General features: G+C 29.4%; 1 protein-coding gene across 3 annotated transcripts in view; it reads right to left on the bottom strand.

Moving 5' to 3' along the window:
- The window catches only part of LOC129908922 (beta-2 adrenergic receptor), a 56,433-nt gene extending 34,048 nt beyond the window's left edge, over positions 1–22,385 (bottom strand). For all 3 annotated transcript variants that reach the window (XM_055985757.1, XM_055985759.1, XM_055985758.1), the window contains exon 1: positions 21,907–22,385. The gene's annotated coding sequence lies outside the window, so the exon portion shown is untranslated. The remainder of the gene's footprint in view (positions 1–21,906) is intronic.
- Between the last annotated feature and the right edge of the window lie 561 nt (positions 22,386–22,946).

The following is a 22,946-nucleotide window of genomic DNA, read 5'->3' as shown; positions in this document are numbered from 1 at the left end:
CTGTATGAAAACATTATTCTAAAGATTTGACCTAGATTCATTGTTTGAAGAGATTGTTTTTTTTTTTTTTTAGTTTTTGTAAAAAAATAAAATGAACAGAAATTCACAGAACATCAAGCACACATCCTTTTTGCTTGCAGTGTAATTGTTATAGTATATCTTGTGATGAGGTTCGTTCATCACAATCTTTCAGCTGCAGCTCTATGCTGATTTTGCACTTTTTTGCTGCAGGCGTTAGGGTTTTTTTTTTACACAAAACAAAAATAAATAAAAGAAAAAAAGTAACTTCGCTAATATTTGCTTTGACGGTTGATGCCAGCAAAAATATATAGAAACATTCTTTGAATAAAAAAATAAGCTTTCAAGAAAATTCTGTTTTAAATATGATTCGGAGAAAATGAGCTGAACAGGTAATTCATTTATACATACATTTTCTTAACAAAAATGTGTTATATTAAACTGTATGAAAAATAACAGTTTATTATATTTTTCAAAAATTTAAACTCATGCAAGTCTATAGCCACGAACTTAGAAATGAGCAAATTGCTGACTGACCAGTGATTGAGCCATGGAAAAATATGAAATTTGTAGCTATGATAATGAAGTTATTGATTAATTGTCAATTTTACTGATGAACAAATATGATTACCAATGAAAAATCCAAGGATAAGAAAAAAAAAAAATATTACGTATACACCACAGTGACCCATTTCGTAAGTAATTCGTTTGTTATCTTTTGAATTTTCTTTTGATTAAAAAAAGTTAAAGTATGAAAAATTTGCAACAAGTATTAGCTCCTTATCCATCAGTATGTACACTTTTTGCTCTTCTAACTTAAATAATAAAAAGAAAAGTCTTCACTTTGATTTTGAAATAAATTTTATTACGTTGGCTTAAAATATTCTTAAGATAATTTCGAAATTCTAACATACAAAATTTGTAGGTGGGTATAATCCTTTTCACTCGATATTCAAAACAATTTTATCCAAATGTATGTAAAAATTATTTACATGCAGTTTGGATATATTGAAAAAGCGAACAAATGAATAAATTGTTATTATCTTCGATGCAGCATGTTTTCATCAATTTCTGCAACACAATTTCATTTTAAATTCAAATATCCTGAAATGCTATCAACATCAATTTATTGTTGGAATCTGTTGGTCTAGAAAACTGACCCAAGAAGGAAGTATATTTTGTTTTTAATCCATTTTTTTTTATTCATCAAATCTACGTCAATATTTTCATAAATTTTTCATTTATATGCGAATTGTAAATCCCAGTTTCTGCAAACAATTCACATACAATCTTTAAAAAAAAAACAGAAATGGCGACGAGTTGTCTTTTTATATAGAAGAAAAATAAATGTCATTTGGAATTTGAAACGACTTTAGTTAGAGCAAAACACAGAAGCATAGAATCTTTTGGATTCCATTTCAGAAGGAAAACAAAAAAAAAAAAAATATAAAGGACATCTTCAGTGTATCCCTTCCGAAACGAAAAGACAGACAAAAAGAAAGAGAAAAATAAAAATAAAAATATTACATCCGGGTATACACACAAAAGACAGAAGCTTAAGTTATCACCTGATGGCAATGGTGGCGCCTTGAAAGCTGACTTAAATTTATGGATTTTAATTTAATTGGTTTTAATTAATTATGAAGAAGTCATTGTTGCACAGTTAAGTAATTTACTTTAATTTATTTAAGGTAGAGACAAAATAAAAATGAGAAGATACATATTTTTGGAATTTTGTAAAGAAAAAAAATTTTAATTATTTTAACAAAAAGAAACTTCTTGTTTACTTTTGCTGCAGGTAGAATAAGAATTAATGATTTTAATTCAAGTTAAAATGAGTTTTACAATAACGGTTATGATTCAAAATACCAAAAGAATAAGAATGATAAATTTCCATTTTGTCATTTGTCACAAAGCACCACCGCTATAAAGACTGATAATTTGTTGAAATCGATTTATTAGTTTAAAATGAGGTAAAAAAACAAAAGATTTGATATGCATACTAGGGCGTTCGTTATTTCGGTTTTTTCGAGAATCAAGTTCCTAAGTGGAAAAACGTTTCTAAATAATAAATACAAAAAAATCCTCTAATTTTTTCAGATTTCTATTTTGACACTAGATGGGGCCCCAAGAGGGTTAAAGTTTTTTATCATTTGAAATAGGTATGTGTTGACCTATGAAGCCATTTTTTTAGATATAGACTTCAATCAAATTTTTTGATGAGGTTCTTGTCTACATTGAACAAAGTTTTTAAAAACCATTTTTCTAGGACCAGCGGTTTAGTCAAGACATGCATGTTTTTTTTTTGGGTTGTATTTTGTTTTCATGCTATTTCATATGCTTGTTTTAATAAAACATGCTTACTTTAATAAACCTAAAAAACCATGCATGCCCTGACTAAACCCCTGGTCCTAGAAAAATGGTTTATACCTTTTTGAAAACGTTGTTTAATGTAGACAAGAATTATTATTTAGAAACAGTTTTAAGGAACTTGATTAAAAAAAAAAACGAACGCCCTAATGCATGCACATTTTTAATAACTTTTTTTTTTATATTTCATCAAAATATACATAGGTCATACTCAAAAACGTATGTTGAGCTGATGCTGATGAGAAATAAATAGAAAGATTTCTTTCTTACTTATTTTTCTTTCTGACTTATTTGCATCCAAACATTTTTATTCTTACATTCGGAGGCAGATATGCGTTATCTGCGGACCTAAGTAGTGAAATAAGTTTTGGTTTACAGGTATGAGTTCACATCGAACAGGCATATGCATATGCATTTAGATAAGAAATATACAAACTAATTTTTTCCAGATTTTCGAGAAAAAATTCAAGGGGTACCGAAAAAATTTAAATTTTCAAAAATTTCTTCCAAATTCATCGAGTGAAGCATCAAAAGAAAGGTGTCTTTAAGCTCTATTCATAACTGAAAACCAAAAGTTTCTTGGAGGTTTGGTTGCTGAGTAATTTGCATCCAAACATTTCTGTCTATACATTCGGAGGCACTGCGGACCAAGTCCTCAAAATAAGTCTTGGCTTACAGATGTGACCTCATAATGATCAGGCCTATGCATGTAACAAAATTTCAAATTTATTTTTTTTTTTCAGATTTTCGAAAAAATTCAAGGGGGTACGATTGCCGGAACAAAATTCATTTAGAAATTTTTTGTTTTTTTTTGCAAAGCTGTCCGCAGTAGGATTTCCCGAATAATTAAACATTTTAAGACTTTTATATAGAAACTTGGTAAATGCATATAAAAAAAATAAAATAAAAACAAAATTCGTTTTTCAAATTAAAATAACAACATCTTAAATCAAATGGGGCTCCAAAATAAGTATGCTGTTTGAATACTTTTATTAAGATGTACTTTTATAAAAAAAATTCAAAATCATTAGAGCCGTTAAAAAAAAATTTCAATATACAGGGTGTCCCAAAACTAATGGATCAAATGAAATATGCTGATAGGCCAACTTTAGGGCTCTCAGAATTTGGTAACTTGTTCATCCCAAATCTTTACGGTTTTCGATTTAATGCAGTTTTTGTGAAATTTCGATAAATCACGACTTTGCAACAGTATTTTGCTTCCTCCGCTCATAATTGATTTTTGTTTTTTACAATTCTTTCACTTTAACATTGCCTAATAATAAGAAATAATTGATTAATCAAAATATTTTTTATTTCATTCGACATTTTGCTGCAAATGAATTAACAGTTTCATGTTTTATGAAAACTCAATTTCTCACTTTTATTTCAGAGCAACACCCTGAACAAAATTTTTATGGTGTGACCCTGGTTTATTATTCTGAAAACTTGCCGTGTTATTGCAGATTTCAAATATGTATAAAAGTTTCCAAAGATTAAATTAGAACGAAAGATATTACAATTTGAATGCAAAAAAACAGAGGTTTTCAGAGCAAAATAACAAACAAAAATCGAGGCTTTTATTCAAAAAGAAATAAACAAACAACAGTCGAGAAAATTTTTTTATTTTTCTTAGTTATTTTTCTCTGGAAGACCCTGTTTTGTTGCTTTTAAATTGTAATATCTTTAGTTCTAACTTTAACTTTGGAAACTTTTATGCATTTTTGAAAACTGCAATAACACGGCAAGTTTTCAAAATAATAAACCAGTGTCACACTACACAAATTTTTTTCAGGGTGTTGCTCTGAAATAAAAGTGAGAAATTGTGTTTTCATACAACATGGAACTGTTTATTCATTTGCAGCAAAATGGCGAATGAAATAAAAAATATTTTGATTAATTAATTATTTCTTATTATTAGGCAATGTTTAAGTGAAAGAATTGTAAAAAACAAAAACCAATTATGAGCGGAGGAAGCAAAATACTGTTGCAAAGTCGTGATTTATCGTAATTTCACAAAAACTGCATTAAATCGAAAACCGTAAGGATTTAAGATTAACAATTTACCAAATTCTGAGAGCCCTAAGGTTGGCCTATCAGCATACTTCGTGTGATCCATTACTTTTGGGACACCCTGTATAATTAAAAAAAAATAAATAAGTGAAATTGGTATACCATTTTGTAGCTATGGTTAATCAACACCTTCAAACCAAAATTTCAAAAAAATTCAATGTCACGTTTTTCGAAAATTTAATAATTCAAAATAAAAACTTCAATTTTATTTTTAAATCTTAAAATCATTTTTTTCAAAATTTTATTTTTAGCTTAGGTACATATATTAAAATTATATAAATGCTTTTCTACAAAAAAAATTTGGTTTCGGCGAAAATCTGATTAAAAAAAAGAAGGTTCTACGACAGTTAAATTTTTCATGAAATCGTTGGGGCTGTTTTTAAGAAAATTCAACTATTTTTAAATCGGTACATGACTCTGTCATTTTTGGTTCAAAAAACATTCTGAAGAGTCGCCAAAAAACGCTACTTACCAAGTTTGCTTTTTATCAAACCATGCGTTTAGGCTGTAGTTCCATATACAGACAGACAGACTCTATATATCATCGTAATGTCGTATCTGATTGTTATCTCAACTTTTTTTTTTTTATTGCATAACTTGCATACCTATATGATATCGCAAGTAAAAAGCAGCATTGGTCGCTGAAGTATGTTAATTATTCAACAAAAAAACGACGTTTTAAACTACTTAGTCTGAAATGGTACTCCTATTAATTTTTCTTCTTCGTGTCGAAACTGCAACAAGAAAATAAAAGAAACAAAAATTTTAAATTTATATACATACCTGAATAAATATTATTGTTTTCATTATTTTCTAGTTTTTATTGTTGATGAATAAATTTGCAAACTATCTTTTAATAAAAAATAAACCATACAATTTGAATTATTGTTTCACACCTTCACATTTAAGAAATACTATATCGCTCGCTGCGTTTTGTTCTTATTGGATTTACACAAAACTAAACACAAATAGAATAAATATTTTGATAAAGACTTTATGGTACAATAATTTACTATCGAATGTTCTGGCAATTCGAATTAAATAAAAATAAAAATTAATTTGTACAAAATATCTATTAAAACTGCAGCTATTGAATGAGCTATGTTCACAGATGTTGGGCACTAATAAATCATGACCATTAAAATATTACAAGTGAATTTTCGCACAATACGCTAAAAATACAAAATTTAATTACTTAAGTAAAATAATAATTGAATCACAGCTCTAGTGATTAACAACTGCAACTTAGAGATGGGTAGTTCCGGAGCCAAATAGTTCCTGGAACTAGTTCCTCACTCGGAACTAGTTCCACTCGTTCCACAAAATTAATTTAAACAGTTCCATCGTTCCGACACAGCCACACACAAAAGAAAGAAAGAAAGAAGAAGAGGAACAAGAAACAAAACGAAAGGGAACATGTCTCTGACTCTGTTTGAAATACACAATACACACACGCATGTCATAGAATTCTCATCCAAAGCCAACACACATGGATGCGAACGAGTTGAGCGTCAAAAATTCACAAACCAAAACCACAAATACACTCTTATGAATCATGCTCATGGACATGGAACTACATTAATAGTTCCAGTTTCATGTCTTCCATCAGGAAAAAATTCTTGATAGTTCCGCGGAACTAGTTCCAGGAACTAGAAGGAAAAAATATTCAATATCATACTATTTCTTTTTTTGGTGCATTTTCCTAAAAAAAACTCAAATTCTTGATAGTTCCGCGGAACTAGTTCCAGGAACTAGAAGGAAAAAATATTCAATTTCATACTATTTCTTTTTTTGGTGCATTTTCCTAAAAAAAAACTCAAATTCTTGATAGTTCCGCGGAACTAGTTCCAGGAACTAGAAGGAAAAAATATTCAATTTCATACTATTTCTTTTTTTGGTGCATTTTCCTAAAAAAAAACTCAAATTCTTGATAGTTCCGCGGAACTAGTTCCAGGAACTAGAAGGAAAAAATATTCAATTTCATACTATTTCTTTTTTTGGTGCATTTTCCTAAAAAAAACTCAAATTCTTGATAGTTCCGCGGAACTAGTTCCAGGAGCTAGAAGGGAAAAATATTCAATTCCATACTATTTCTTTTTTTGATACATTTTCCTAAAAAAAAACTCAAATTCTTGATAGTTCCGCGGAACTAGTTGCAGGAGCTAGAAGGAAAAAATATTTAATTCCATACTATTTCTTTTTTTGGTGCATTTTCCTAAAAAAAAAAACTCAAATTCTTGATAGTTCCGCGGAACTAATTCCAGGAACTAGAAGGAAAAAATATTCAATTTCATACTATTTCTTTTTTTGGTGCATTTTCCTAAAAAAAAACTCAAATTCTTGATAGTTCCGCGGAACTAGTTCCAGGAGCTAGAAGGAAAAAATATTCAATTTCATACTATTTCTTTTTTTGGTGCATTTTCCTAAAAAAAAAACTCAAATTCTTGATAGTTCCGCGGAACTAGTTCCAGGAGCTAGAAGGGAAAAATATTCAATTCCATACTATTTCTTTTTTTGATACATTTTCCTGAAAAAAAAAACTCAAATTATTGATAGTTCCGTGGAACTAGTTCCAGAAACTAGAAGGAAAAAATATTCAATTTCGTACTATTTCTTTTTTTGGTGCATTTTCCTAAAAAAAAAACTCAAATTCTTGATAGTTCCGCGGAACTAGTTCCAGGAACTAGAAGGAAAAAATATTCAATTTCATACTATTTCTTTTTTTGATGCATTTTCCTGAAAAAAAACTCAAATTCTTGATAGTTCCGCGGAACTAGTTCCAGGAACTAGAAGGAAAAAATATTCAATTTCATACTATTTCTTTTTTTGGTGCATTTTCCTAAAAAAAAAACTTAAATTCTTGATAGTTCCGCGGAACTAGTTCCAGGAACTAGAAGGAAAAAATATTCAATTTAATACTATTTCTTTTTTTGGTGCATTTTCCTAAAAAAAAAACTCAAATTCTTGATAGTTCCGCGGAACTAGTTCCAGGAGCTAGAAGGGAAAAATATTCAATTCCATACTATTTCTTTTTTTGATACATTTTCCTGAAAAAAAACTCAAATTATTGATAGTTCCGTGGAACTAGTTCCAGAAACTAGAAGGAAAAAATATTCAATTTCATACTATTTCTTTTTTTGGTGCATTTTCCTAAAAAAAAAACTCAAATTCTTGATAGTTCCGCGGAACTAGTTCCAGGAGCTAGAAGGGAAAAATATTCAATTCCATACTATTTCTTTTTTTGATACATTTTCCTGAAAAAAAACTCAAATTATTGATAGTTCCGTGGAACTAGTTCCAGAAGCTAGAAGGAAAAAATATTCAATTTCGTACTATTTCTTTTTTTGGTGCATTTTCCTAAAAAAAAACTCAAATTCTTGATAGTTCCGCGGAACTAGTTCCAGGAACTAGAAGGAAAAAATATTCAATTTCATACTATTTCTTTTTTTGATACATTTTCCTGAAAAAAAAAACTCAAATTCTTGATAGTTCCGCGGAACTAGTTCCAGGAACTAGAAGGAAAAAATATTCAATTTCATACTATTTCTTTTTTTGGTGCATTTTCCTAAAAAAAAAACTCAAATTCTTGATAGTTCCGCGGAACTAGTTCCAGGAACTAGAAGGAAAAAATATTCAATTTCATACTATTTCTTTTTTTGGTGCATTTTCCTAAAAAAAAACTCAAATTCTTGATAGTTCCGCGGAACTAGTTCCAGGAACTAGAAGGGAAAAATATTCAATTCCATACTATTTCTTTTTTTGATACATTTTCCTGAAAAAAAAACTCAAATTCTTGATAATTCCGCGGAACTAGTTCCAGGAGCTAGAAGGGAAAAATATTCAATTCCATACTATTTCTTTTTTTGATACATTTTCCTGAAAAAAAACTCAAATTATTGATAGTTCCGTGGAACTAGTTCCAGAAACTAGAAGGAAAAAATATTCAATTTCATACTATTTCTTTTTTTGATGCATTTTCCTAAAAAAAAAACTCAAATTCTTGATAGTTCCGCGGAACTAGTTCCAGGAGCTAGAAGGGAAAAATATTCAATTCCATACTATTTCTTTTTTTGATACATTTTCCTGAAAAAAAACTCAAATTATTGATAGTTCCGTGGAACTAGTTCCAGAAGCTAGAAGGAAAAAATATTCAATTTCGTACTATTTCTTTTTTTGGTGCATTTTCCTAAAAAAAAAACTCAAATTCTTGATAGTTCCGCGGAACTAGTTCCAGGAACTAGAAGGAAAAAATATTCAATTTCATACTATTTCTTTTTTTGATACATTTTCCTGAAAAAAAAAACTCAAATTCTTGATAGTTCCGCGGAACTAGTTCCAGGAACTAGAAGGAAAAAATATTCAATTTCATACTATTTCTTTTTTTGGTGCATTTTCCTAAAAAAAAAACTCAAATTCTTGATAGTTCCGCGGAACTAGTTCCAGGAACTAGAAGGAAAAAATATTCAATTTCATACTATTTCTTTTTTTGGTGCATTTTCCTAAAAAAAAAACTCAAATTCTTGATAGTTCCGCGGAACTAGTTCCAGGAACTAGAAGGGAAAAATATTCAATTCCATACTATTTCTTTTTTTGATACATTTTCCTGAAAAAAAAACTCAAATTATTGATAGTTCCGTGGAACTAGAAGGAAAAAATATTCAATATCATACTATTTCTTTTTTTGGTGCATTTTCCTGAAAAAAACTCAAATTCTTGATAGTTCCGCGGAACTAGTTCCAGGAACTAGTTCCGACCGAAAAAAGAACCGTTCCATGTTCGTTCCGGCTTTGGAACTGTTTTGCGCATCTCTACTGCAACTAAGAAAATCACTGTCTTGAAAAAAAAAAAAATGTTGGTGGCTATTAATGTAATGTGTAAAACGGCTAATTAACGGTCTTATTTTTATTTTGTACATTTATTTTATTGCTTGTAGACGTAAAAAATATAAATATCTTAAAAATCAATGAGCTGCATTTGACACATTAACTGTGGGCAACTTGTATAACGAAGATTGATATAAGTAACGTGTATGTTACATTCTACCGTCACGTACCGACAAAGCTGTCCTTTGTTTTTCTTATATGTATTTTCAAACTGTCTATTTGAAAATAATTCAATTTTGGTGAATGCATCATTCATCATCGACAAACAACCATAATTGCGCTCCTAAATTGCTTCATTCAAGGATTGAAACAAAATTTAAGAAGCGTAACGTACAGACAGGCAAAGTCAACCAACAAATGTAACAACAAATCTTGAAGTGTTGTTTTTAAAGAACTATTTTAAGCCTACAGATAAGTAGGTATATTTTCTGAATTAAAATATAAATCTCCATAAGATATGTTAATGAATCTTATTTTTTATTAGAAACTAGAGACGCATGTATTTTGGATCGTTTTTAGAAGAAGACAATTTTGTTGCAAAAATAGACAAGGATAGTAGACGAAATACTCCCACCAAGAAAGAAACAAATTTTCCTTGAAAAATAATATATCTCATTCTTTCTAATTGAATCTGGCTCTCAAATATTTATATTTTTTTTCCAGTTTTATGCCGATTATTTCCCACTGTTGTTTTGGCATTGGCATACCTAGCCGATTAGATATTGATTTCGTAATATCAATGAATTGTCTAAAAATCTATGCAAAAAAAATGTTCAATTGAAAATTATAACCCATTCATAAGATATTTTGTTTTGTCTTCTTGATGCAAGATCTATATATCAGGTGCTTGACCTCTTAGTCAGACATGATTTGGTAAAGCCAAAGCATGTAGGTACGTAAACTTTTAACCAAAATAAAAAATCAAGTAGCTAGTAGGTACACCAGCAGCTGTGCACTTCGATTTAAAATAAGTTGTATTGAGGTTGAGTGCAAATAATGGTGGTGCAAGAGTTCTTTTATTAGGTTTTTTTTACACACTGACTCACTATTTTGAACTGCGAGAGGTGTAATTTATTACAAATGTCAGCAACAGGTTAGAATTTTTGTTTTTGTTTTTTTATTGGCAAATAACCTATATAGTACTTCAATAGCAACTTTATGCAGTTTTGGTCATGCGGGCAAGGGCATTCGAAATTCTAGTTTTCAGTTTACTTTTAAATGAAGAAATATAGTGTGATGGAATTTCACGCATAAAACGCATATACAATTATTTGACTAATCTATCGATTAATCTTAGATTAGTGAGTGAGTTTGCATACAAATCTGCAATTAACATTAAAATAAATAAATATATATGTAAAATCTAAGTCAAGTGTACATAACTTTTGATGGAGAAAGAAACGAATCAGGCTTCACAACATTTACTATATGAGAGAACAAAATCTGCATACTGCATTTATATAAGATCTCATGCGAGTACGTTACATAAGGTGTGGCCATAAGTTGCATTTATAGACTTGACAAGAACAATATCATACTGATTGCATTAGTTTGAATATATTTTATCGTTAATGTGACACACGCAACGCGGGTGAATAGAAATATCTTTTGATTTATGTATGTTTTTTTAAATAAAAGTGGTTTGAATGTGGATTGTATGTAAATTTTTACTTAACTGGCGCCAATCAATAAATAATTTTATTTTCAAAACAAAGGAAACAAAATTTGAATTTCAAATTGCAATGGTAAAAATTAATCTCATGTCAACTTTCTTATTGCCAATACTTCTAATTTACTCGAATTCAATTATAAAAATATGTATTCACACTTTTATTTACCTTTTAAATTTTTTTTATGTAATTCGAGAACTCTGCAAATTAGATATTAATTAAAACTGAAAGAATAATTTTGTGAATCCATAGTTTTTGTTTGTCAAATTAAATTTTCAACACGGAATTACGGGAATTCGAATTGATAAACTATCTTCAAACGATTTATTGTTTAAACTGATCAGTAAAAAGTTATTTCAAACATTTGTTTGATGAATTACGCCTATGTTACATATGTTATTTTGTTTGTTGTTGTGAACTTATCTACAATCAGACAATAAATCAAATTGATAATTTTGGGAATTCTATATTTTCGATTATAGTTATAAAATGCGGTAGATATTTTTAAGGTATTAATTTTGCGATTTTATCACATTTGTGATTGATAATATACAATTGTTACTTTCTGCGTAATTTTGAAATATTAAAAGAATTTTTCTTGCGAGCAAGAAGCTATAATTTCGACTTTAAAATATTGTAGACAACGGTGTTGGTATGACTTCGAATTTCACGAAGAGAGGCAGTTCGTTAAATGGTTCAATTGGCAACGAGAAATCGTCGTTATCTATCACATCAACAACAACGTAACGTTTTTCAAAATTTATTGTTAGATGTAAAGTTGAAAGGGTAAAGCTGGTATAGTCGGTCCACTTTTGTATGAATTCTCCATACTATCTTCTTCTTCCTTTTTTTCGGCGCTGTTATGATCTCAATGTCGAGGGGATTATAACCTTCCCACGTTACTGCTTCACACTAGTGATCCGCCTGTGGGGTTCGCCGGGTTGACCTCAGAAATCGGCGGCAAGCCTCCCGGTTTTGTATTGTTCCGTTTCTGAGGCCAACTGAATGCTGGTGTTTTTGCATTTGCTTGTACCAGGAGTTTTTAGGCCTACCTTTCTTTTATTTCTCCATACTATAAAAACAATAATTGTAGATACAATCTTGATTATGCTATAATTTGTCTCCATTAAAATAAGCTCAGAGTATTGAAAGTAAGCACTAAAAAAAAACGGTATAGCTCGAAAACGATCGAACAAGAGGAAATTGGTTCATAAAATTTTTCACCTACATATATAAGTTCTCCTAAGAAACCCATGCTTTTTGTCTGCGTCGATGACTGTAGGACACTATGTTGTTTTTTTTTTCGTTTTGTACCTTACCTACCATATATAAAGGTCACTAAATAAATACATATTTCATATTTAAAATTACATATGTATAGAAGACAAAATTTCTTGGCTATGCTGCGGCATAAATTTTAGGGTTTGTAAAAGAAATTTAGTGGAATTTTTTTTTATAAGTTTTGGCGAGTTATAAACGAGTAAAAATTATATGTCACACCGAAAAAAAAAAATTATAATAACAGCTATCAAATTAACATTTTTCAGTGACAAAAGTCGTAAAACAATTAAAATATCAATTTTGATATTTTATCATATCATTTTAACATTTTTTTTATATCAGGTGGGATAGTGAAAATTTCACTTTGACAATTAAAATATCAATGTTGACTAGATTTTACGTTTTAGTTTATTATAATGAAACCTATTTCTTTCCTTTTCATTTTTATTATTTTTATTATTTTAAGAATTTTCTTTCTTTTTTCAAAACATTACTGAAAGGGAATATTCTTTACAAAATAATGGTGATATTATTTTTTCTATTATATGTGATATAATTGTTTTGTTATTTTCTCCCAAACTATGTGAAGTAAAATCTTAGTGGCGATCAAATTTTCTCAGTAAATCATACATTTTACTTCGAAAAAACACAAAGCGCCTTTAAATTAGTACACATTAAGAATTTTTTATTTAATATTTTTCAATAATTTGGAATGAGAAATTGATATGAAAAAATGATAGTAAAATATCAAAAAAAAATTCCAAAATGTGACATTTAAATATCATCCTGATAATAAAAATGTTGTTTTAACATTTTTAATATCATAAAACACATTTTATAGAGCATTTTTGGCTGATTTTTTAAAAAATGTTAATTTGATATTTAAAAAATGTTAAATTAATATTGGTTTTTTTTTTCGGTGCAGCTACAGCGGTTATTATGAGACTTTTATGGCGTTTTTTTATTTTTCAACATTATACGTTGACATTAGATGTACTGGCTTTTTTTTTTATTTTTTAAAGTGTTTTTGCAAGAACTTTAACACGTGATTTTAATTGACTTTAATGTGCTGAATAAAATGTATTTTACATATTTATTTTATCACGTCTGGTTTTTTAGCATGACTCGTCACTATTTTTGCTATAAGGTCTCTAAAACTAGTTTTCAATTAAATTCTTTCTTATTCTTAATCATACTACATATATTTCCGTAATATGTTGCTTTTTTAATCCAAAACAGAATTTCCAAGTCAAAAATTGGAATTTGCTTCAAAATCAATGAGTTAAGTAAATCACTAAGATTTTGAAATATCATTTATTTCTATTTCCAATTTTTTTTTTTGAGAAAATGTAGGAAAAATTTTCAATTCTATGCACGAAAATTAACCATTTGGGAAAAATTTTTCTTATCTCTTTTAATTCGAATAAGTATGAAAATGGGTCGAATTACGGCATACGTTCGTTAACGAATGGTTGCTATGTGTCCCTATCGTTTTCTAATAATTAAATAGAGACAGAAATAGTCAAAACGTTAACGTATGATCGTAATCGTGTGCCGTAATTCGACCCGAATTTCAAATGCATGTCTTGCAGATTTCAGAAAATTTAAGAATACTTTCCAATTAAATTAGGATAAAAAAACCAATCGGCCCATTCATCAAAAGACTAAACTTTTTTTAGTGTGATTTACATTGAGTTTTGACTTTTTACTCTAATCTTAGTGAAAATTCAACTTAAAATGTGCTAACATCACATATTTACCATTTTATAAAGTCAACTTAAGTACTTTCTAAAAAATATACTCAAAAAGCATCTGCAAAAGTCATTTACAAAATAACGATCCTGCAGCTCATTAAATTAAATCAAACTTGCTTTAGTACGATATCGACTTTATATAACTTAACTATACAATATTTATTCTTCAAAAAGTTATTACTGTTTGTAATAAAAATGCAAATGTATCGATTGGTGTCATAAAAAAGTTTTTTTTCCCCTATCCCATCTTTTCAAGAAAAAAAATGTTATTTTTTCTTTTACTCTGTCATCTTTCAGATAAAAAAAAAAGAAAACATAATCAATTTCAATTGTGTCCTTGAAGAAAATTTTGAACTTTTTATTCAAGGCTGGTCCATTGTTTTCCACTCTAGTCTAAGACAAATGACAAAGTTTTCTCCCAGTCATCACATACATATAGTAATGACTTGGATATAAACAAACACATAAAAAAACATATCCCTTACCTTACATAACTTATACCAAAGAGTGTTGTACGTGCAACAGAGAAACTGAAATCGAGTCCTTTTTCAGCAAAAAAAAAAAAAAAATAAACGAAAAAAAAAGGACACAAAACATTAACGAAACAACAATGTAATAGCCATCTGTATATACTACCAACGACGACGCCAAGCAGCTCATAACAACTTTAAATTCATTTCCACACAACAACCATGCTCCCTATACTATATCACCGTCACCATTCTCTGACCCTAACTCAACAACGTGCCTTAAAAACTCCCCAAAGGATATAAATGTCGCCTAAAAGTCTCTCGCCTTTGCAAGCAGATAAAAATGGAAAACAAAAAAAAAAAAAAAAAAAAAACTGTCAAAAAAGCAAAATACACAAAACAACACCAGCAGCTAGCAGAAGCAACAACAAATAACTAAAATGGACCAAAGGAAAAGAAATTGCCATTTTATTATCCACACAGATGTGAGCACGTTATAGCTGGATTGGATTGGATAGGCCGAGGCTATAGCTGAGAGGTGGTGGTATCATCAAGGATAACTATTACGCTTCCAAATAGCACCACTATCAGCGTCATACCCTCAACAACCGACTTGGCCAGCAAAAGAGTAGTGTGTCAAAACAAGGATCAATACTCTCTCCAGCATCCAGAATTGTCAAGAGAGGCAAATTCCCACGCAGGAACAACTAAAACTTCGCGCATCCTTCTACCATTTCTACCCCAAACCATTACAAAAAAAAATTTTAGAAAAAGAGCAAAACAAAAATAAATTGAAAGGCAAAAAGGAAATCAGGAAAAAGTTATCAAAACAACATGAGAGTGTGTCGTCCCGAAAATCCTCCAACGCACGACGCGACACAACGAACACCACGATAACAATTTTCGAGAGCTCCAAAACGGAAAAGAAAAATATAGGTAAACGGAGCAAAATGAGCTTTTTGGATGAGCTTTTTGCTCCTCGACACTTTCACCACCGTATCGTGTCGTCAGCAGCGTGAAAAATTTCCTCTGAGTGTCCTTAATTCTTGAGCAGGGACAAATGTTGCTCTTTTTGTTAACTTTTTTTTTTTTTAGGGTAATATCCCACTTCTGACTTGAGGTAGGTACACTAGCACCTAGGATAGAAGTAACAACGGCAGCAGCATTGCGGCGAATTCCAGGTTTAATGCGGGTGTCCTCGTGAATGTTTTAGTGGATGGCCGTATTTTTATTGGCAAAAATTGGTTGTACTTTGTGATTTATTGATTTATCATTGTCTGCAGCCGTATAACATTTGACTTCTTTGAACGGAAATGAGAAAAGACTTGTCTATTTGCATTACAAACACACACACACACACATGACATAAAGTGATGATGATATAGAAATTAAGTACTTAATTTCAATGCAAATTGCATTATATTAGTTATGCAGGCGAAGAACAAGACGACAACGAAGACTTCTATGACATTGAAAATACAATGGCGTCTTTCAAAAAAAACGAAGGATCTTAGAGACGAAGGTGGTTGAAAAAAAATTAAAGAAAACGTTTTATAAGTAGATAATTGATATTGATTTGGTTATTTTCAAGACTTGTTTTTGAAAATCATAAAGAAAGACAAAAGACCTTATAACAGTGTAATCGATATTGTCATAGAAAATATGAAGGCTTTTCTAGCCAAAAAGAGGGTCAATGTACGTACCTCACTTTTAACTACTTTGATGACATTATCATTATTTTCAATTGTGTTAACAAAAGTTTACCTTCTATATGCATGTCTTCATGTCAAAATGGCACAATTCCAAGCAAAAATTATGACAGAAAGTATAAATTTATGAACATGCAGAATTTGTAAAATGTCAAGATTTTGCGGCATTATATACCATTCCAGTATAGTGGGTAGGTATAATATTCTATGGAGACACAAGAGATAGAAAGAAACTTAATTAATTATATCTTAAGGTTACCCGAATGTCACAAATCGTGTGTGCAAAATAAGGTGACGGGTGACGGCGTTCACCTTTGTCACGATGTTTTTTTTTTTATTTTGTCTTCGTTTGTTTATTTTTAAAATATGTACATAGATGTTTTTGAGTAGCGCAATTTACAGTTTATTCGTGACATTGCTTAATATGACATTTCATGATTTCCTTCTTTATATGCGGTGGTAGTTATTTTGAATGCAGGCAATGAAAAATAAGTAGGAACAAAATTTTTATGTAATATGGAAATATTATAATTATGAGCTAATGAAGGAGTATTATGGGTTAAATAGAAATGCGAAAGCTAGTTAATTAGAGAAAAGGTTTCATTTATGACAAGATTTATTCCATCAAGTCTAGTTTTTGAGCTCTGCTCATCATTATTTTCAGATATCATACATTTCTATATCAAATATCTTTTAGAAAACAAAAAAATATTTTGAAAAAAAAATATAGGTAGATATTTAAGACAATAAAATTGCTTGGCAATTTTTCAAATAGCTTTAAAAATCGGTAATTAAAAGAAAAATTTTCAAGGGAACAATCAACATTTTATTTATACAAATTTAAAGCCAAGCCTTAGAACTTGGTACACTTTTACATTTCAGTACTTTTTGTGCCAGCATAACTTCAACATAGGAGAACTTGGCTCCTTTTTTAACAGTAATGTTTTTGTTGTGATTTCACTACCTTTTGCAAGGTATTGCTGTAGAACTTAGAATCTCTATAACTGATGAACACTTAGAGAAAATGGGCGGTTGCCACGCCCCCTATCCAAAATTCTCCAATTTTAAATTTTTTCCTTGGTATAACTTACTATCTTTACCACTCTACCAAGTTTCAAGATTCTACGATAGTCAGAAGTGCTCTAAAAAATTTGATGAAATTTAGTGAAAATGGGCGGTTACCACGCCCCCTGGCTAAAATTCTAAAATTTAAAATGTTTCCCTTTGTATAAACCACCAGCTCTATCATTCTACCAAGTTTCAAGATTTTACGATAGTTAGAAGTGCTCTAAAATAATTGATGACAATTCAGCGAAAATGGGCGGTTACCACGCTCCCTGAATTGAAAATCTCAAATTTTCGATTTTTTCCTTTGTATGCACCTCAATCCCCATCACTGTGCCAAATTACAAGTTTCTACGATAACGGAAAGTTCTCCATAATTTTGATGATCTGTCAGTGAGTGAATCAGTCAGTCAGTCAGTCAGTTACGGTTTTTGGGATTTTTGAAGCCCTATATCTCAGGAACTACTCATCCTAGGCAGCAGAAATTTCGTAAGGAGTTTGTTTTCGACTAGTTCAACAAATGGAGCGAGTTTGAAATTTCTTACATATTTGGTATAGAAGTTGGAGGGGGTCGAAAATGTAGTGCCAAAGTTGCTAGAGAACTTGGCTGGGCACTACCGTGCCCCTTGATATGGTTTTTGGAGATCGCATAAGTAGTTTTGTAAAAAAAAATATTTAACAGTGATGAAATTCAAAGCCAAAAGTACAAAAAAAAAACAGTTTTTTACAAAAATCCTTTAGAAAAGTATGGTTTGGTTCAAGATCTATTTTCGTTGCCGACCATTGATACTAGACAAAGTTCTAGCAAAACAATGTTTAAGGATACTTAACAATACAAAATTTATCCTAAAACAGAGTTTTTAGAGCTAGAACTTTCTCCTGAATTCTACGTTAACTAATAAACTATGGTCAGATATTGTTTATTTATTATTTTCCTATAAAAAGTAATTGTAATTAATGCAATGTACGGATTTTTCCGATAAAAAAATCTCTTTGTTTTTAGAAAAAATTTATGTAGGTATATTTGGTCACGCTTTAAGAATTACTTCCTTGTTCGGTTTTTTTTTAATTGTATTTGTATATACATTAGACTGATTCAAAAAAAATTTTTTTTTTTGTTCAAAGCATTGTTGAAAATATTGTTGGAAATGACGAAAAAAAAATACTGTAAAAGTTTCAGCCTTAATGTTAACATTTAGTACCGCCGCATCGCAAATTTCTATTTCCCATACGATTTGTATGGGAAAGATTGTATATTTGTGTTTAGAATTTTTTATCTTTTTAGTGGTTCATCCAAAAGGCTTGGCAAAATCATTTTCTTTTATAAAATCTACAAATAAGCTCTTATTAATTTTTTTGATTTACCATCGCGTTTCGAAGTTATTCAACTTTAAAATATAAAAAGTAATTTTTTCTCATTTTTTTCCGATTTTTTGACGAAATTATTAGGTTTTTCAAAAAATTTGGCAAAATTTTCGAATATTTGTATTCTATGTTGTATTTTGGTTTCACAGATCCTTTTATATAACTTTCAAACCCCTAATACAACCATTTTAGATTTTTTCAATAAATTCGAATTATTCATTTTTTCAACTAAAAATTATTTTAATTAATTTTTCGAGTCCGTTTTTTTTTAAATTTCATAAATGCAATTTTGTAGAGCGTTCAATTTTATACAAGAAAATGATTAAATCTAGCCTTTTTAATGACCCATTAAAAAGATAAAAAATTCTAAACACAAATACACAATCTTTCACATACAAATCGTATGGGAAATAGAAATTTGCGATGCGGCGGTACTAAATGTTAACATTAAGGGCTGAAACTTTTACAGTATTTTTTTTTCGTCATTTCCCACAATATTTTCAACAATGCTTTGAATAAAAGAAAAAAAATTTTTTTTTGAATCAGTCTAATATACATATAACATATATATACATTATACCTATATTTAAAGGAACGATGCGATCTATGAGTAACCCAATTAGTTAATTTTTCAGCACACATGTTATGGTTATACAAAATGCATTAATCTTCTCTTAAATTCAATTCCAATATGTCCATTTCTACTTTACGCTAACTAAAATTGGATCAAATGGAAGCTCAATGATAAGAGTCTAGACCGAGCAACAATTGATCCCCATTCCCTTTCAATAACGACACGGTGGACATTTCATTTAAATTTTTACAAAATTTTCATTTTGTTATGTTTGTGAAGAAATTATTATTTTTGATTTAGGGTAATTCCATGAGAGCATAAAGGCATATTTTTATATGATTTTCGCTCTTATTTAATTACATATTGAATAAATTAAGTATTTTTATACATTATATTAATTTGTTTCATTTTTTCAAATATTCAAAGTATTCTAACTATTGTAATGTTTGAGAATAACTCCAAATAAGATGTAACGGGTGTGACTTTCTAACAACTTAAAATCAAGAAAACCGACATTGATTTAATTTAATTTTTGATTAAGCATTTTGTTGATGAGCGGGCTTCAGGTTAAAAGAAACAAGTAAATTTATAAAGGTTCGTGACATTGCGTGAATGCCTAGACTTATATATACCATCTTACTTATACCATCATAATGAGCTCACTGAATTTGTTTATTTGTTCTTCGCAGTTTTTGTGAAATTTTGTAAGACTCTTAATTTACACCAGAACTTTACTTCTATTGTATATAATTTATTTTTGTTTTTTACAATTCTTTTACTCAGCCATCGGTTAAATTTTTTTAAATTTTGTGCACCATGTAACCACAAACTAATTAACAGCTTAAATTCTGATCGAAATTCAATTTCTAGCTTAAATTTTAGAGCAGCACCCTAAACAAAATCAAAGTTGAAAGAAAGATATCTATACAATTTTGAATTCAACAAAACATTGTTCTGCAAAGAATAACACGAACATAAACGACTTATTTGAGGAATCATAAAAATAAATATAAAAAAACATTCATACACCCCAGTGACCAGTTAAAATTTGTTTTTGATATATGTAGGAAGGCCCGGCTGTTCATTATTTATATGCAATTCTTAACATAATATAAATTATAATATAAATTCCAAAGGCATATTAATAGGATTTTTTTTAAAGAATATAACACAAATTTATTTTATTGCTGATGACGTTAGAGTACAGACATAAATACATTTTTCGTTGTTTTTTGGTTTTAATAATGTTCATAAATTTAAAAAAAATGTGTAGCGAAATAAATTTATGAATATACACACAAAATTGTCTCAACAAAATTAATAATTTTTATTTTTCTATTTTTAAGTGTCTATTAAAAATGTATTTTTAATTTTATTTATAATATAAAACAAATGTTGTTCATTTTCAATAGTAAATTAATATTTTATTCTTTAATTATTTTTTATTCACGAAAAGACAAAATCAACCCAAACTTAAAAAAAAAACATCCCTACATGTTGATTTCTTCAACTAACTTCCAGTGTATATTCCCAAAAAAAAAAGACTTCAAGGTAGAAGAAATTGATTTTTCTTATACAAAAAAAAAAAAACACGCTATAACTTCCTTCCTTTACTTCGACGAGTATTATACATTATTTTTCAACGAAAAACCGCTCACCTTTAATTTGAGAAGGAAAAAGGAAGCCCACACATAAGTTAAGGCTATAAAATTCATGTTCTACCTTTTATATTTCGAAGGTGTAGCCTTGAATCGATCATATTATATACACACAGGCATACACTTTACCACACCACACACGTGTGTATCACACACACTCAACAGTCAGTCAAAAAATATTTACTTTACACAAAACAAACACAACGAATATAAACTAGTGATAGTAAATGAGCGAATGTATGCAGTGTAATTAAAGTACTTCTCATCTTCAAATTTGTAAGAAGAGCCCCAAAAAAATTAGGTAGGTATCTAAGGTTCTATCTATCTTTTATTTAATTTTACATTTTCCATTTGTACACACCATAATTCACCTCTCGTCCTTCCTCATTCCATTCTATACGGATGTGTATTTTGTAGCTTTTTTTTATATTTTCTGTGTTAGAACAAAAAAAAAAGAACCATCCACTGACCATAAACAACATGTCAGAATGTGGTAAACAGGAAACCCCATTAAAAACAACAAACATTCATACACACGATACAATCCATTTCAATGGTGGTATCTCGTAGCTGCCATTACAAAGCAAGTCAGTTCTCTAACTTTACGTCACGTTTTGACAATAAAAGGATTTCATTATGAACTGCATTTTGTTTCTTTCTTGTGTTTTCATTGCTGGTAGGGATGAAATCTTTGCTAATTGAATCTGAATGACCCAGGATAACGAATACATAAAGAAGGAACAAAAAAAAAAAATAAAAATGTTAGAACTCTCATTTTTTTATGAGCGAGTCCTAGAAGGTACATAAATATATAAATTGTTTTTGCTTTTGGATTTCCTTTTTTTTTTTTTTTGTGAGCACCTCGTTAGAAAATCCGGGGCTATGTCTTGATATACCCAAGGTATCCTTTCTCTCTAAGGATTTCCAAAAAAGATATTTCAGGTAGATTACAGGTTTTTTCTTTTCATTTCTTTAGCAATTTTGTACAAAAAATTATAATAATTTTGTCTGGTACATACTTTTGGTGTTTTTCGGGTTCCTTGTTGGTAACTTTTCTACTTTTTTTTCGTTTTCTTCGGGCTTATACGAACCTACTATTGAAGATGTTCAAGGGAGGATTTGTAACGAAAGGAGAATCTATAAGCACAGCGTTATATTGATAAACCAAAGATATACACACATAAAACAGGGACTAGATTTTCTTGCTTATTTTTTTTTCAAGAGGGGGTTTTATTTCATTTTCTCATTTGAGGTTACACTTTTTTCCGTATAATTTTTTACATTTTTATTATTCTATAAACTTTTAAATAGCAATTATAATTCACTTTTCTTACAACATTCTTATAGAAATGTCCTTGCTTTGAATATTAATGAAGAAGAAGGAAAAAATTTTTGCTTATTCTTTTTTTTTTCCAAATATCAACACATCCGTTTCGGGTATTTTCAAGTTTCTTTTGCAACAGATCCGTTTTAACTCTCGACACAAACTGAGAGATTGGTCGCGGTTGATGGGAATTTTCTTTAGGTTTTGAGGTTTTTGCTGTTTTTTTGTTAAAGAAAAATGTATTTGAAACTTTAGTAAGCTTTTTGTTCTCTCTCATTCTATCCCTCTCTCTCCCAGATTGGGAGGTGGCAGAGAAGAGATATAGAAAAGCGATGTAAACTATAGAAACCATGAAAATAGAAAGAACAAAAAAAAAATCAAGAACACTCGATGGAAAATACTCTCTGATTGAAAATACGCATGTTCAAAAATTTCCCTCAAAATATGCTGTTATTTTGTATGGTGTATGTATTTGTGTGAAAATTTTGTTTTCTCATGAAAACAAAAATATATACACATAAACTGACAACAAAATTTTTAGTTTTGTTGTGAGAACTTTCGCACATGGAAAATGTTGTCTTTTATATTTATCAATGAGTATGCAGAGCATTGATTTGACACTTTCGTTAAATTGAGTGAGTTTTCATCTATTTTGTTGTTCTTTTTTGTGTTGATTAGTGTTTTATAAGATTCGTTGAATATTTGTAAAAGCTCGAAAAATGATTAGTTTTCTTT

This window comes from Episyrphus balteatus, chromosome 2 (genome assembly GCF_945859705.1).
Source record: "Episyrphus balteatus chromosome 2, idEpiBalt1.1, whole genome shotgun sequence".
NCBI lineage: Eukaryota > Metazoa > Arthropoda > Insecta > Diptera > Syrphidae > Episyrphus > Episyrphus balteatus.
This window is presented reverse-complemented; position numbering and strand designations above follow the sequence as displayed.